Genomic DNA, 17,031 nt, shown 5'->3' with positions numbered 1-17,031 from the left:
GCGAAGGGACACTACCAGCAGGGCACTCAACCGTCTGGCAACTGCGACTTCCCTACTTTGCCGGCGCTCTGTGACGATGCAGGAGGGCCTAACACAGTGCTGCAGCGACCTGTCTCGGGGGATGGTGCAGGTGACAAGTGCACTAGGGGTGCTATTGAGTAGTCAGGCGTCGACAACTGCTGCAGGGGATGCTGCGGAGAGCATCGACACCAGCAGCAGCATCACACCCCCCGTCCCCGAAGCACGCAGGAGCAGCAGGCGGCTTGGGGTTGGCTCTAGTGAGGATGCACAGGCCGTGCAATCCACCACTGCAGCGCGTATGCGCAAACATTGATGTGGCCCTGCTTATCCACTTGCCATTGGGTGACGTAACCCTGGACATACTCATTGTATAGATGGCATATTGCCAGATTGGCCTGTTCATGTGTTCATGGCGTGGTGCCACATTAAACTACGTCATGACTTCTCACAACTCGCTGTGTCCCCTCACTTACTCAGAAATAGTTGCATGTGATCTCTGCCCGTCTCTCTCTCCCATCGACTGCAGTTGGCACTCTAGCTGCGCTGCCCTCTGGCTGGCCTGACTCATCCTCGTTGTCCTCAAAATATGTTAGTTCCACATCTGTACCTTTTTTCGTGGCAAGGTTGTGCAGCATTGCACAAGTGGCAATTATCTTGCAGCGGGTGATGGGTTTGTACTGGCGTGCGCCTCCGCTCTTGTGGAGGCAGCGGAACCTGCTCTTCAGTAGTCCAAACGTGCGCTCCACCACATTGCGTGTAGATTTGTGGGCCACGTTGTATCGTCTCTCACTCTGGGTTGCTGGGTGTAGGTAGGGAGTGAGGATGAATGACCGGCATGCATATGCACTGTCGCCTGGATGAGTAAAAGGGAACCATCAGTTACATGCCTCTATACACTCTGATTTGCAGGTTTCAAGGGGCGTCACTGTTACTTACCCAGCAGGTATCCCTCTCCGAATTCGCCGGCACTCAGTCGTGTGTAGATCCCACTATTCTGGAAGATGTAAGAGTCGTGGGTGCTCCCAGGAAACTTTGCAACAATATCTGTGATGATGTTCCCTGCATCACAGATCACCTGCACATTGATGGAGTGGGTGGACTTCCTGTTCCTGTAGATGTGCTCTGTATCAGCTGGTGGACAGATTGGGATGTGTGTACCATCAATACAGCCGATGACATGGGGGAACTGTGCCATGTGATAAAAGTCTGTTTTTGTTTTCTGCAGTGCAGCCTGTGTGTTTGGGAAGCTTATGTAGTGGTGCATTCTCTGCATCATGGCATCCAGGAACTTCCTGAAGAAACGGGACAGGCAACTCTGGGATACACCACCCACCGCAGCTGTCACCACCTGATAACTGCCGGATGCCAGTAGATGTAGGCTGCAGAGCACCTGCACATGTGGTGGTATGGCGTGCGCCCTTCTTGTTGGCTGGTCCAGGAGTGGGTGCAGGTCCCTTATCAGGTCCATGATGGTTTCGGGGTGTAGCCTGTACCTCTCATGTATCTCTGCATCACTCAGCTGGAATAGTGTGATGCGCTGTCTGTAGATTTGTTCCTCCCGTCGCCACACCCTCAGTCCTGCTGCCTGTAGACGTAGGCGCCTTGCAATGACGTACATGGCGGCCATGTTGTCCACGCTGTTGCATTTTGGGATTGCTTATGTGCATTGTTGATGGTTACCACCTGCTTTCCATCCGTGTTAATTACCGACTCTTATTTACCGATTTTCCTGGATTTCTTAATTACCGACTGCTCCTACATGTCATTTTAAATTTTTACCACTTCATATTTACCACTTCATATTTACCGATTCGTTAATTATGTATTCGGTAAATATGAATCGGTATTTTAGAATTCGGTAACTATGAATCGGTATTTACCGCCTCATATTTACCGAAAAGTGGTTTTTGGACTCCTACATCTCACTTGTCTGAATACCGGTCGGTAACAGCATATTTACCGAAAATCGGCCGTTACCGACCGGTATTTCGCTACCTACATGAGGCCCTTAGTGTTTTAATTCTCGAAAACAAAGATGGGGCAATAGATGATTTAACTTTATAATACGGGACCCACTGTGTCAACTAATAGATGGGAACCTTGTAGAGTTAAGGTAGAAACTTTAACGAGGACGCGATTGGATCGTTTACCGCGACCCCCCCAAAGCTTAAAGATTTACATTAAATGTGATATTTATCCCTGGGCTTCACACCAACAGCAGCAAGCTTTGACTATGAGAGTCAGCCTCTAACGAGATACCACTATACGCTAGTCCAGTCTGCGTGTTGCTTTATCATGTGTCCTTTTCAATGTAATCACAGCACACAGCTACCCTGATAAAAAGGTTGGGGCAGCCATTTTGACATCATTTAAACACATTTATTAAGTAAGAGACTAGGGACACCACTATCACCAGACATTAGGGTTATAGTCATAGCTTTTATCGAATATAATTCTCTGTTAAAATACGATCCATCCATTCCTTCACGATTATGGAGAAGGGAGTGTTTTTAAATCAGAAAAAATGTGTTTTTTAAGCATATTTGCCAAGTTCACGATGTACCTACAACAATAAGAGAAGGGGTTACCATGACCCTGGAGTTTGTCATTTTTAACCACCCCCGTTCCTCTAGCTGTGTCCATATATGATTACAGAACGCGAGGAACTCCTTGCGTTCATCTACCAGGAACTGCAGTGGACTATCCTTATGAATTGTTAGGGTAAGTCCATTTATTAATTTCACCACCACCATGTATAGTAGAAGTCACTTCACAGGGTTCAGTTTCACCTAGTTCTTTTCACCCTTCACGTTTAGAGTGCACTTTCACCACATTTGCACTCAATGGTTCACGAGATATTTAATGTAAACAGACAGTGACTATACCATGCTTTCTGTAACCTCCTTGGCCTTTATTCCCCTACAGGTAGACCGAGCTGCAGGTAACACCACATTTGTGACAGAGAATGCATACTGTTTATTTAGATATTATGTTAAATTTTAGATGTAGATAGACAAACATCTTTTTGGTCCTGAAGAATCGCCAGAGTACTTCTCTAAATAGAGCGAGAAACATGTCGACCTAACTGAGGGAGTGTATATAACTTAGTTGATAACTCTAGGTTAATAACACTTGACCTCAGAATTTTTTAACTAGGGGAGAAGACTTCCTAATAAATTAGTTGAGCAAGTACTTCGACCCCTATTTTTAACCACCTACGCTTTTCATCTACATCACTTCAGAGCCCCACACACTCATGCATCCACCGGCTTCATTGGATTAAAAAGATCTCCATAAAAGTGCTCCTTAAACAAGAGCCCGTCGGGTATTGCACCAGCCGACTCGACGCAGGAGCAGCCCGATGATGATGCAATACATTCGAAGGGGTAACGTGAGTTACGATACCCTTGAGTTTGTGTGAGGGCCTCAATATCCAATATTTTAAGTGTCCGTGAACACATTCCTTCCCCTTGTCCCTTTCTTCACTTACAGGAACAGCTCTGTTATTGTTGTTGTACTTTCTGAGGGCACACATAGCTGGACCTTTTTCAAAAAGCGCCCTTACGCCCCCCCCTGTTCATTTTGTGGATATACCATAGATGCATATCAGAATTCATTTTTAAGGATTACTCCCTATTCACCTGCACCCACTGCCTGCCATAGGCACCTGGCGCACACCAGCATTTAGTTTTTTAAGTATTGTCATTACTCATTTCACCCTGCACCCTCTACCTGCCATAGGCGTACACAGGTTTTCATTTTTTAAGGATTATTCCAAGTCCCCTCTACCCCCTGTGTGCCATAGGCGCACACCAGCATGACATTTTTAAGGATTATTCAATGTTTCCCTGCACCACCCTGCCTGCCACAGGTGTCTCTCTTTAGATGCGCCTAAAGCGAACAATTACATCTGTATGTGGTTATCCTGTTTGAAATATTATGTTATGGTGTGGTTTGGAATGGATACAGTATGGTTGATAATTATTTGGGATAACCTCACTAAATTTTATTGTCTGTACTATGAATAATTCAAACTGCAAAAATGCCATGTTTCACTAAACGTTTCTCTTGCTTGTTTGCTTTAGGGTGCATGAGAGACATCACCCACAGTACTGCCAGACAGAAGACAGGAACAAGGTGATGTGACCACAACATGTCAGTCTTTCTGTGCTTCCGCAAGAGCTGCCATGCACCAACTGTCAGAGCTTGTAGATGGCCCTAAAGAAAGGTGCTGCTAAGAAAGTAGCCAGTGAGGAGGAGAAGAAGAAGCAGATTTCCACCACTGGCTTGCTGCCCTCCTACTTTTTCAGGTAACTTCATGTGCCTGCATCACCATCCTCCGAGCTGCAAGCTGGGAGCAGCACTCCCGCATCAACAATGCCATCACCGCAACCTAATCCCAAGCCCTTGTCTCTCGGTAAGGCAGTCACTGCAATCATGGCGCCAAGCAGTGAGTCTGAATTGGATTTGTCTCAGCCACAAACTAGTACCCAATCGTCGCAGGAAACTGAGCAAAGTGGAAAACAGGAGGAGCAGTCAGCAATAGACCTTCCTGAAGTAGGAGCAAAATAGGAGGTTGAGCATCCTGATGAGCAAGATGCAGCTCTTCTTGAACCATTGGCTTCCAAGTCTCCAGCAAGAAAATGAAAGAGGACTCCACCATCTTCTCCAAGCACCTCTTCTGATGATCTGGACATGGATTGGACTCCATCTGAGTCCAAGACCTGCAACGAGAGAAAAGGGAAAAGGAAAATTCCTGAAAAAACTCAGAATTATGGAATGGGATGAAGGAAGACAAGCCAGTCATTGCAATGGAAGATGGCTCACAGGACACCAACATTACCATCCTATTCAACCTACTCCGAGGGATGGGGCACTGGTTCTACCACCACAACCAGCAGCTTCCATATTTGTAAGGTCCCTGCTGAGACCTGCATACAGCACTAGCTCATTCGAAGTATGCACTGCAGAGAGGCAATCGTTGAAACACCCAGGTACCTTCAGTTCTTCTGGAATTGCCAGTGGCAATAGTGGCACACTAAAAAAGTTCTCCTTCCCAGTTTGGGACTTTTTTACGATTAGCAAGCAGGAGGATAACATTTAAATATGCTCCATTTGCCACACAAATGTTCATCGAGGTAAGCCTGGTACTGGAGGCCAAACGACCCATATAAAAATGCATCACGCAATCCAGTGGGAGGAACACCATTAAAAAATTGCTGCCGGTGATGGTGATGATGAAAGAGTTGAATCAGCTCCGACCATGGTCGGAGGTTATGAAAAAGAAGAGGGTGGCAGCTTTACACAAAGCTGCCCTTCCCCAGCAGTGCACCAGCATTACATACATCAGCAACCATGAAATGGCACAAGACTCCGATGGAGACACCACCACATATGGTGACTGCCCCAAGACATATATTGAGTCTACCACCTCCCGGATTCTCTCTGGAAGTCGCCTGTGTCAGTGGCACCACAAAAGAAAAAAATCCAAGCAACTAATATGGCCAAGTTTAGGCAGGAGGGGCTCAACGAACGCAACCACCCAATGTAACATTTGTACAACTGGAAGCTGGCAAAAATGTTAGCACTGGAGCACCTCCCTTTTTCTTTAGTGGAAGGAGTTTGATTTTTAGAATTTGTGCCGCTCATCTGACCGAAATGGAAGGTTCCCAGATGGACTTATCTTCCTAGGGTTGCTGTTCCTGCACTCCATCACAATGTGTTGCATTTGGCTTTGCATCAGAGTACTGTTCGCACTATCCACTTGACAGCAGGCATGTGGACCTGTTGTCAAGCAACCAATTACATGTCTATCACTGCACATTGGATTTATTTTGTCGGGGTTAGGCAACAGCTATCTGCAGGTCTCAGTACTGAACAAACCTTTAAGGGTGTTCAGTGGCATGCAACAGTAGCAATGTTCACCATGGACACATCCCATACAGCTGCAAATATATTGGAAGACTTTAACAGCAAGGTGTTTGACCCAGAGGTCTCAGAATTGGATTTTTTTGCTACAGACAATGGCAGTAATATAGTCATGGCCATGGCAGATGGTGAATTTTTCAGTGTGCTATATTTGGCGCATTGCATCAATCTGATTGTGCATCTCTTTCTCAAAAAAGAATTCATAGTCAGTAACTTACCGGCCACCTGCAGAAGAATCTGCACTCATTTCAACCACTCTGTTAAAGCCTGGAAGCAGTTGAGGATCATTCAGTGTGCCAATAGAGTACTACTTAAAGCCCTTATACGCTTGTTGGAAGTGGGGGTCCTTATCCCTCACCGCCGCCACTAAATGCTGGAGGCGGGAGTCCCTGTCCCACACCGCTGTTGCCAGGTGTGAGATCTGGACCCCTCGTTTCAACATTAGGGTAAGTAAGGACACTGTCTGAGATAGCCCTGCTCACCCCCTTAGTAGCTTGGCACGAGCAGCCAGGCTTATCTCCAAGGCACGAGTGTACAGTATGTGCAACCACACTCACAGCAACCCAATGATGCCACCACAAATAGACTCGACACGAGTTTTTATAAAACAATTATAATCTCTATATAAGAAGATATATGATATGACCACACGATACAAAACCAACATATAATAATGGGTAGTATTCCTTCCGGTGGATTGGTAGGTTCTAATCCCAACCACCGTTTATAACCAACAGTTAAGCTTACTTCTAACCATTTCCAAAAGGTTAGGCAGGTCGTATTGCTAGAATCACACACATTGTAAAAGAAAAGAAATACTGCAATGCGTAACGATATACTCCTGTACTGTGCAATAGAGAAACAATGCCATACATTGCGCCACAGACATGTACTTTGCAATAGAAGGAATAAGGCAATCCGTATCACTGCCAGCATGCCCTGTGCAAGGAAGAAACAAAGCAATGCGTTATGCTACAATCATGTACTGTACGATGAAGAAATAATGCAATGCGTTCCGCTACAATCATGTACGGTACAATGAAGAAATAATGCAATGCGCCACGTTATAATCCTGTACTGTGCGATGAAGAAATAATGCAATGCACCACGTTACAATCATGTACTCTGCAAGGGAAAAATAACGCAGTGCGTAGCGCACCAAGCATGTAGTTCGTCAGGCACAAATAAGGTCAGGAGTCATACGACAGTTCAATAGTTCGTTAGCAGCAATAATGCAAAGTGTAATACGACAGTTTAGGTGCTCCGTTAACAGTTGCCCTCAACATGGATCAATGATGACACAAAAGTACCGCCTCTAACTCCGGCCCCAGTACTGCTCCTCCTTGGGCCGGCACGGGCCTCGATCCGAGCCGAAGCAACAGGCTCACGCAGCTGACAGTGGCGAGAGGCAAAGAGAGTGTCCCTCCGAGCCCGCACCCCACCCCAGGTGGTGATCCACGTTACCTGGGGGGGGCGCGACCCCACTTTCCTCTCCTCCTTCAGCCCAACTTGGTCCTTGATCCAGAACTCTGTCAAAGGGCACCTCAAGCTCGTGCCGGGGGCTCAGCTACTCTGGAGCTGCTGGTCCAGGCCACTACTGTTTCACTTCGAGGGCCCGATGACCTGGCCCTCCTTCCGACGGTCTCAGTGGACACCGAGACCCACACTCAGCACTGTGGAAACTTCGATTTTGGTGCACACACTACCCAGGCACTCCTCACCAGCTCCTCTGGTTGCACCTCGACACGCACTCTGCGCGTCCAACACTCGCCTCCTCTCTGGTGCACACGATGACCAGGCATTCTTCACCAACGCCTCAGCTTGCAACTCGACACGCACCCTGCGCGTCCGAATCTCACCTCTTCTCCCGGTGCACACAACGACCCCGCGCTCTTCACCAACGCCTTGGCTTGCACCACGACACGCACCCTGCGCATCCGAGACTCAGATAACTTCTGTGTGCCCACGATCACAAGGCACAACTTCTGAGGGTCTCAAGCTGCAAAAGCACGCGCACACCGCGTTGCTTGGGACTTCTCTGGAAACGTTTATGTTCCTCTGTTTCCAAACAGGGAGCCAGCTCACCTCGGGCACCTGGGGTTCAGGACACAGCACAAAGCACAGTCCTGTTCACAAAGGGGGGGGGACACCACCCACTGCAATGTCATTTCAGTCTCTTCCTTAGTAAAAGCTACAAACTGCAGGCCAGCCCCAGATCACGAAGCAAGGGTCAGTCCTATCCAGCAGTCTCTTCAGCAACTTCTTCCTTAGCAGAGGTTCTTCTTGACCACAAAAGAGGTCAAAGCCTTTGTACACTCAACCTGTCCATTTCGCCATTCAAAACGACACCAAATTCTAGGGGTTTCAGTTCTCTTAGTTATACCCCTTCATGTCTTTGAAGTTCTTTGTGCTCATGGGTCCCTGACCCCTCGCTAAATCAGTTCTGGGTGTCTCCCTCCCAGTGTCACCTTTCTCCCTTTGATACTGCGGGTCTGGATCCTTAATCACTCAGCAGGAGATGGGTCAATTGGTTTATAGCACCAGCCCAGACCTTTTCACCTCCCCTACTCTCCAGATGCAGGGCAGCCTGGTGCCATCTCAACCCCTCCCTGGGTCAAGACCTCTCCCAGCTCCTCTCACCTCTCAGATCCAGACAGTCAATCCACATTCAACAGAGACACACAGAAATGCTTAAAGCACAAAACACAGCCACTTTCTAAAAGAGTGGTTTCTGAACACACAGTGACAAAACTACTTTCATAGAAAGATGTGTTATGACACTGTGAGTTAATACATACTAAACTTCACCTCTCCATTATGAACGTACAGGAAACTAGGCTACTAAAACACAATACCCAGCCTCCCCCATTCTGTCCTATGGGAAGGATGGCCTTTCAGCAGTGAAAAACGAAATGGAGTGTCAGAACATAACACACACCTTAGTATTTGTCCTGCCTTTTACTTACACTGCACCCTGCCCATGGGTTACCCGGCACCTACCACAGGGGTGCCCAATGTGTATGAAAAAGGGAAAGTAAGGCCTAGCAAGTGGTTGCACTTGCCAGGACAACATGCTAACTTAGCAAATTGCGCGCATGCCCTACACTGCAGGCCTGAGTTCCCTTCTCCGCACACCTTTGCATTACTAGCCCTGGCACTCACAGTGCACATCACTAGGGACTTTACTAGTAAGGCAAACATACCAATCATGGCCAACCAATTGCCATTACACTTTACATAGGGAACACTTGTACTTTGACACTGATCAGCAGTGGCAAAGTACCCAAAGCATCTAAAAACAAAGGAGATAGAGGCAAAAAGTCAGGGGTAATCACGCCAAGATATACCAGGTCTAACAACGCTGTACCTGGAGACAGAGATGTGATGTCATATCATCGCATGAGGGACACACTTGGCTAAATGCTATGACAGCTGGGAGATTTATCAACCAGGTACATGCAGCTACATATCAAAGATTGGTTGCAAAATTGCTCTCACTTCTCAGTTAATCACACATGAGTCATCATGAATGATTGCAGCAGCCTATGATCTTGCTCTGCCTCTTGGTCCACTCCTCATGAAGCTTTTCTTCTGTCCTTCTCCTTGACTCTACAATATCGTTACTCTTTTACAATCCACAGGCCTTCTATTCTCCTCCTCAAAGAGGCAAAAGCTCCATAACTCTCCTGCTTACTTTACCGGAATGCTTCATCAGGCACCCAAGTTGGACATTCCGAGAAGAATGCAGATGCACCGCCCAAATTGGCATTTATGGACAGTATCATTTTTCTTTTAACAATCATAATTTTTAGAACTGCGTGGATTCACTCCTCCATAATTTGTATTTTTCAAACCTAGAACATTTAAATATATAACAACTTGGGTTTCTGGGGCTGAATGACTGTTTGCAAAGCATTTAATTGAATTGATTTTTTTATGTATGCTGTAGGCAACAGGCATTAGCATACCCCCTAAGTGTTCATTGTTTGGGTACAGGCAAAGTAAGTAACCTAGTAAATAATTATATGGCAAGGGACTTCAAAATCAGCGAGGGAAAGTCTAGGGGGAACAGTCAATGTACAGTATGTGGCTGTTCAGAGGGCAGCTTTTTGTCAATTAAAACAAGCATTTACAATGCAATGGTCTCGGCATTGTTAAAGTTAGAGCTATTGGCATTGCTCATGGCATTATTTTTGTTTATGTTTTTGTTTTTAAAACATTTAAAGAAACGGCATTGTTATTTACAATGTCAATAGCTTAATCTCTCTCAAATGCGAGCCCTATTGCATTTGCACCCACACACAGAGCCACACACACAAAGCCACCCACACACACAGAGCCACCCACACAGAGCCACCTACACAGAGCTATTCACATAGAGCAACCTACACGCAAATAGAGCCACCCACACAGAGCCACCTACACACACACACAGAGTTACCCACACACAGACAGAGCCACCCACGCATAGAGCCACCTACAAAAAAAGCCACCCACACAGAGCCACACACACACAGAGGCACACACATACACACACACACATAGAGCCTCCCACACACAAAGTCAGTCGCTCTGGCCGTGAGTTCGCCCTCCTCCACATAAAGATTGCCATTGGCCACGGGTTTCCAAGGGAAGGGGAGGGTGAGGTAGGCTGTAAGAACAGAGCGCGAGAACAGTTTTGAGGAGCCGAGAACTGGAAATATGGTGTATTTTAATGCCGCTTGCACTGTGCTTACAGCATAGTCACATAATGGGCGCTCGGTGTCGCATTTCTTAAGCTTCTGAACCTTTGGGTAAAATTCAGTCCATGCCAAACTCTGCAGCGTGCCTGTAGCTCACTAGCTGGAGCGCTTGTTTACCTTCTTCGTTTCCCCTCCTCCCCCTGGAGACTCGGCTCGGCATCTGTGCAATGGGACTCCCTCTCAGCTGTGAAGAGCCCGAGCAGAGAACAAAGGAGGCTGCGGGAATTGGGAGCCGAGGCTGCATTCTGCCTCATCGCACCTGCCTTCCTCCCCGGCTCATATAAAATAAACACGAGAACGTCCCTGTAAAAAAAAAAAAATACAAACACGCCCACCAGTGTAAAAGGGGCGGGGCTTAAAAAAGAGAAAGAAGCGAAAAAACACGCCCCCGAATCCGACCCGTTTCAACAGACAAAGCTCTTCTCCAATGGCTGACCTGCATTTAAGAGGCCAGCCAATGGAGAAGAGGGGCGGGTTCAAGCCCCACTACTGAAAAACGTTAAATCTCGCAAGCGAGACTGCGCAAGCGCAGCCTTCGCTAGCCGAGACCTAAAAAAGAGGCTGTGCTAAAAGCAGTGCAAAGACAAAAGACATATAGAGAAACAAATTACTCATTTTTTTTTTTACAAATAAAACCCGCTCTCTCGACCCACAACAGACCCACCACTCTCCCCAAACAAATAAATTGCCCCAATATCCAAAGGGTCTGGCATTGAGGTGGGTGAGGCTGGCTGGAGGGACTGGGGGCAGAGGCACGTGCCTCCGCCTCATACTCCTACAAGCTGGTGATATTTGGCCAGGATGGCTTCCATCAAGTGGCGCCGCAGCCGGGTGGCTATTTCCTACCGTGATGGTGGACCAGCAGGAGTAGCTGTATCAAGAAAGAAAACACACACATTTTAATGATCAGTACAAACACGTGTTTATATAGTGTCACAGTAGCAAAACATTGCTGGTCCCAAAGGGCCATTGGAATTTTTGATGTGATTAGTCACAGGGCCAAAGTTTTCCCCACACATGCATCACATAAAAAATAGCACTGACTGCAGGGAATTAAGCCAGGATGCCACCAGAATAAAATTTATTTTTTCGTTTAAAGGATTTAATGGTAAAAACTAACCAGATACTTTGTGTGTATAAACTAAATTTACCTCTCATTAATGAATAAGACATATATGCATTAATAGCATTCTTGTGCAACATTAATGGAGGCATGCAAGCGTCGGGTCTGCTACTCTCTGCAGTCTGCAGCATGCTTTTTTGGCAGCTGAAATGGACAGTTTATTAACTTACTTTAATTCCAATTGTTCTTCCCTTCTCCGATTACCTTTCAGTTCAACCCTGACTCCAAAGAGACAGATGAACAATAACAATACTATGTGTCACATGTCACGTATAACGCGGATACCCTGTCTGCCATAAGTGTACAGTGGAAAAAAGCAATGTAGTGCAGTACAGGGAAGGGAACAGGATCTATATTTTATTTGGCACATTCATCACGGAGTATCCTATTCATCAAACTCTAAATCAGGCACTTAGTCCCACTCTACTCCCTGAACTCACCCTCCACAACAAATTATTTTTAACAAATTATTTTTAACAAATACCTTCACTTGGCAGTAACAAAAGTTACTCTACCGCAAGGTAAGTTAGAAGGATTAAGCTAGGTAGAGGTTTTGCTATAGAATAGTGTGGTGTCACTGATCATCATGTGCTAAGCTTTTGCTTTGTAGCCTGCGAATGACAAATGGGAAAAGAATTTAGCAGCCATGAGGCCATCATGGAAGCCACAAAATATGTATGCATATATCACTTGGCCAGAAAAATGTGGAACATGTCAAGAATGGATTTAATTTTTTTTGGGTAGGCTGGGCAGAACTTAAGAAAGAATAATGGAGTGAAGTACTAGTATGAGGTGATTGAGTGCACACTGGGAAACAAACCTTGTTTTAGGTTTGTAATGCGTTGAAAACTTTGTAACACCACATTAACTGAAGCAGATGAACATTGCACAGCCAACACTGCACTGCTGAATGGAACCATGCTGCGGTTAGGTCAAGGGTGGCTAAATTCCATGTGCACAGAGGTGATGATGATAGGTGGGAAATCTGCCTCACTTGAAAAATACAGCTTACATAATTTGTCAATAAGGAAGCAAAGTTAATTATCACCATTCGTCCCTGCCACTTCTGGGACTTGTCCTCCTCTAACCTCCTTTGCCTCCTCCGTTGCACTCCATGCTGCCCTGTGGCCGGTGCTGGCTGACATTTTAGATACCAGATTTGCCTCCTAAGTTATTATCATTATTTGGAACAAAGTACATCAGTAATACCTCACTACAGTTCAGTTAGCAGTATCTTCCATTGAAGCTATCACTTTGGGAGGTTTGTTGGCTGACATGTTAGAAAATCCAGGACGTCAAGCCAACCAAAAGTGTTTTACTTGTAATGGATGGACACAGTTATGATGAGTTATGATGAGTCATTGAAGTGCAAGGAATTGTCAATGAAGGACATATGGTCTTGGTTGGCAAATACAAGGGATGTCATTACTTTCCTGCCATGCTGCACTGTCATGAAAACTGTTGGTATGCTGTATAAAGGAATAATAACACAACATTGGGGGTCCATGACCATAGCCACTCTCTCGTTTTCACTATTTGAGCATGAGCAATAAAGCCTTCTCAATAAACGTGTGGTGAATAATAGCTTAATTGGGTCTGCAATCTTCACAGTATCAAAAATCTGTTCTCTTAGTCTTACAGTACCACAAGTCATATACGAGGGGGAGTGAAAGCTTACTAAAAGAGTAGAAGAAAACTACAGAAGCAGGAAATATAGAAAAAAGGATAATGCTGTGATAACAGGAATTTAACGAACATTAGATGAGGGTGTGGCTTGGCGTCAGTGGAGTAGGACATGAGTTACATCCTACTAGATATCTGTTCACTTTGTCCCCTTCTCTGCTCTTGAGCACGGAACCCACACTTGGCGCACTCAGGAGTTCTGTTTCGTTTATTTATCTATTTCATTTTAAAGGTTTTAAATAGCGCAAACAAGACCCATCAGGGTATCAGAGCGCTGTACATTGAGGTTGAGAAGTTGTGCTTGTATAGGGTAAAGGAAAAACAAAACAAATCACAAAAACAAAAGAGGATACATTACATGCCCATCGTAGAAAATATAGAGATAAATGTAGTTACAACAGAGGTACATTACATGATAGATAGGTAGGTAAATGCTGTAAAGGGAATACAGATGGCTTGTAAGGTTACAAGTCTATTGTCGCAGGTGACCATTCAGGAGCAATCCTTCGACTTCTCTTTTAAATGCAGCAGTTAAAGGGTTTGTTCTGATATGGGGAGGGAGAGCGTTCCATATTCTTGAAGCAAGAACAGAGAAGGCAAGGTTTCAGGTTCTCTTCTTTTTAAACTTTTGTGGCTTTAACAGTAGAGTGTTTGATCTTCTTAGGGCTTGATTCCCACTAGATAGTTCAAGCTTATTTGCCAATTAAGTAGGAGTGTTCTGATGCAGCGATTTGTGCGTCAACAGGCTATTGTAAATGATCCTTGCTTCGAACAACAGCTGGTTGAGTAGAATTAGATTTAGTGCGATGTGATCACGTTTTCTAGATCACGTGACTAGCCTGGCCGCAGAGTTCAGAGTGGCCCTTAAAGGGGCCAGTTTAGCTTTGGGTAGTCCGGCTAGGGTCACAATTCCATAGTCTAAATGGGAGATAACTAGGGATTGGACTGCTAGCTGCATGTCTGCAGGTAGCAGGAGCGGTTTGATTTTCCTTAAAGTGTAGAGTTGGTGATTATCTCCTTTTGTTGCACTGATGTGGTCTTGCATATTGAGGAGTTTGTCTAAAGTTATATCTAATGATATAGTTGAATCAACAATGTGTGGGGTGCAATTGAGGGCTGTTGGTTGTTTGAGCAAATCTTGAATGGCGGCACGATGATTGTGGGGGGGGCAGCAGGAGGAATTCTGTCCTGAGGATATGTAGCATAAGGTGTTTGTGGTTTATGTGGGGCTCTGATGCGCTGCCTCACTGCCTCGCTTGGGGATGCCACGAGGCCGTCCCTCAAAATGGCAGCATGACTTGGAGGAGCTGACGATATCCCCAGCTGCTGGCATGTGTATTGACCCCAGTGGCTGAGTGGTGTTGGAGGATGTACTGGTGACAGAGCCCCGGATTCGCGGTGCGCTCCTCATGAGAGGCGGAGGTAGCAGTGATCGGTGCTGATGAGGCCCACGTGACCTGTGAGCCTAGGAGATGGACAGAGGAGGTGTCGCTGCAGAGCTCGGGGGAGCTGTGGCATGAGCAGCGGAGTATGGCTGGTACTGGGCGGCTAGAGCGAAGAGGGCTAGTGCAGGTGCCGGTGGTCGTGTGGTTGCTGCTGTATTGACCGGCACCCCTGCACACGGTTCCAAAACTGCCAACGAGGACCGTACTGTTGTGGCCCCCCACAGGCTTTCACTTTATCCATTGCCTGCCCTTCCTTGATGGTCCCGTATAACGAACCATACCTGCCTGGAGACTGAGTTGCCCAGACGTGGTGCCCCTGAGGGTCTGCGGGCGTTCCGCTAAGGGGTAGGTCCTGCTGGTTGAACTGTGTCACTGGTGCCATATCGCTGTTTGTCCCTGAGCCAGTGACCGGAGCAGCGACTGATGGGTTGCTCCCACTGAGGCCACAAAGGGAATCAAACAGATAGCCCACTAGGAAAACAGTGGAGTGGCCCCCAGGACGGGTACATACTTCGGAGGATATTGTTGCACCTTGCAGTTCAGACAATACCTACTATCATTTGCGGTCACAGGTGAGCTAAGGGGCCTGTTGGCGTACTGGCAGAGGCCTTGCTGTTGCTAAAACAGTGCATGCTACCCTCCTCACTCACTGAGCTGCCTGACATCGGGGACTGAAGTTGAAAGGCTGTCCCACCACCCCTGCCACTGCAGACTGGATACCGTACTGTGCGGGGCTGGGGGTCACGGTATACTACATGCCTTAATTGCAGAAAAACGAGAGCACAGTATGTGCTCCCTGAGATGGCTCTACTACAGTAATCCCCACAATGGACAGGGCCCAGAATTAGGTGTTTGGTCAATCTTGGGGAGCCTTCCCTATTTCCCACCTCCCTTGGTGGACAAGGGCCCAGGGTACTTCCTTGTTCCCCCCTCCTGATACTATTGCACTCCATCGAGCTGAAGAGCCCTCAGCCGGACTATATCTTCACACCAAAGGAGGACCTGAGAGCTGGTTCCCGGAGCAGTTGAGGGCAGCCCCTCACATAGGGCCCTGGAAGACTTTGTCTGGCAAAACCCCACTTTATGGGGCACACTTTTGGGCCTAGGCCCTACCTGATGCACCTGCTGTTGCCACTACTGGTTCCATTGAGGGAAATGAACGACTTTGGAGCCTCAGTGACCCTCTTAAGTACACAAACAACTTTCCCTCCTGTACTAACTATTTATCTCCTCTACCCCCCACCTAGGGGATCAGATCTGTGTGATTGCCATGGGCAAATATTCCAAAAGGAAGGACACGCTGGACCCCTGTCCATTCCAGGAGTCAGACTCTTTCCATATGGTGAGAAAAACTACAGTGGTTCCGTAGGAGTACAAATTGAAAGAATGAGAAACTTGGAAAAAAGGTCAGGAAACAAGGGCAACACAATATATCCAGTCTTTTCAACAGGGTACTATCCCGGCACTCCAAGTACCAAAATCAAGTATCACACAGTGAAGTGAAAGGCGAACCGTCTGACGTAGTTAAATTGGCAGTTACAACTTTCCCCACAGTTATTCCGGAAATAAGCAGTGCCGTACCAATACAGTTCAGTCATAATAAATACATAGTTTAATTAGCAAATATAGTCAACATACATGTTTTGAAGTCAGCATGTAACAGCGTATAACAAATGTTTCAGCAGAAAAGAAAGAAACATAGTACCATTTATCTTCAAATAACACATATAAATTACAAACACATGTAAAGTGCATCAATGTAGTGATTTCAGAACAGCCCAAATAACACATGTAAGTACAAACATATATAAAGTGCATCAATGTAGTGATTTCCAAAACAGCCGACACGTGATTCGTTACTGATGTAACTTCTTCAAGGCTGTTGAAGTAAAACCAGAAAACCATTTAAACATAAACACTCCTTGTAATATTTCTAATTCAAAGTCTCAAAATTGGTCTCAACAAAAGAGCCCATTTGTCCAAGAGTGGTAAAGTAAACAAACATGCATGGCTACAGCAATGTTCACAAAAGACCCTAATACTAGGGTTTAACCAGAGAGCAGGAGAAATAGATCCAAAACACCATGTC

Source organism: Triturus cristatus, chromosome 2_1 (assembly GCF_964204655.1).
Source record: "Triturus cristatus chromosome 2_1, aTriCri1.1, whole genome shotgun sequence".
NCBI lineage: Eukaryota > Metazoa > Chordata > Amphibia > Caudata > Salamandridae > Triturus > Triturus cristatus.
This window is presented reverse-complemented; position numbering follows the sequence as displayed.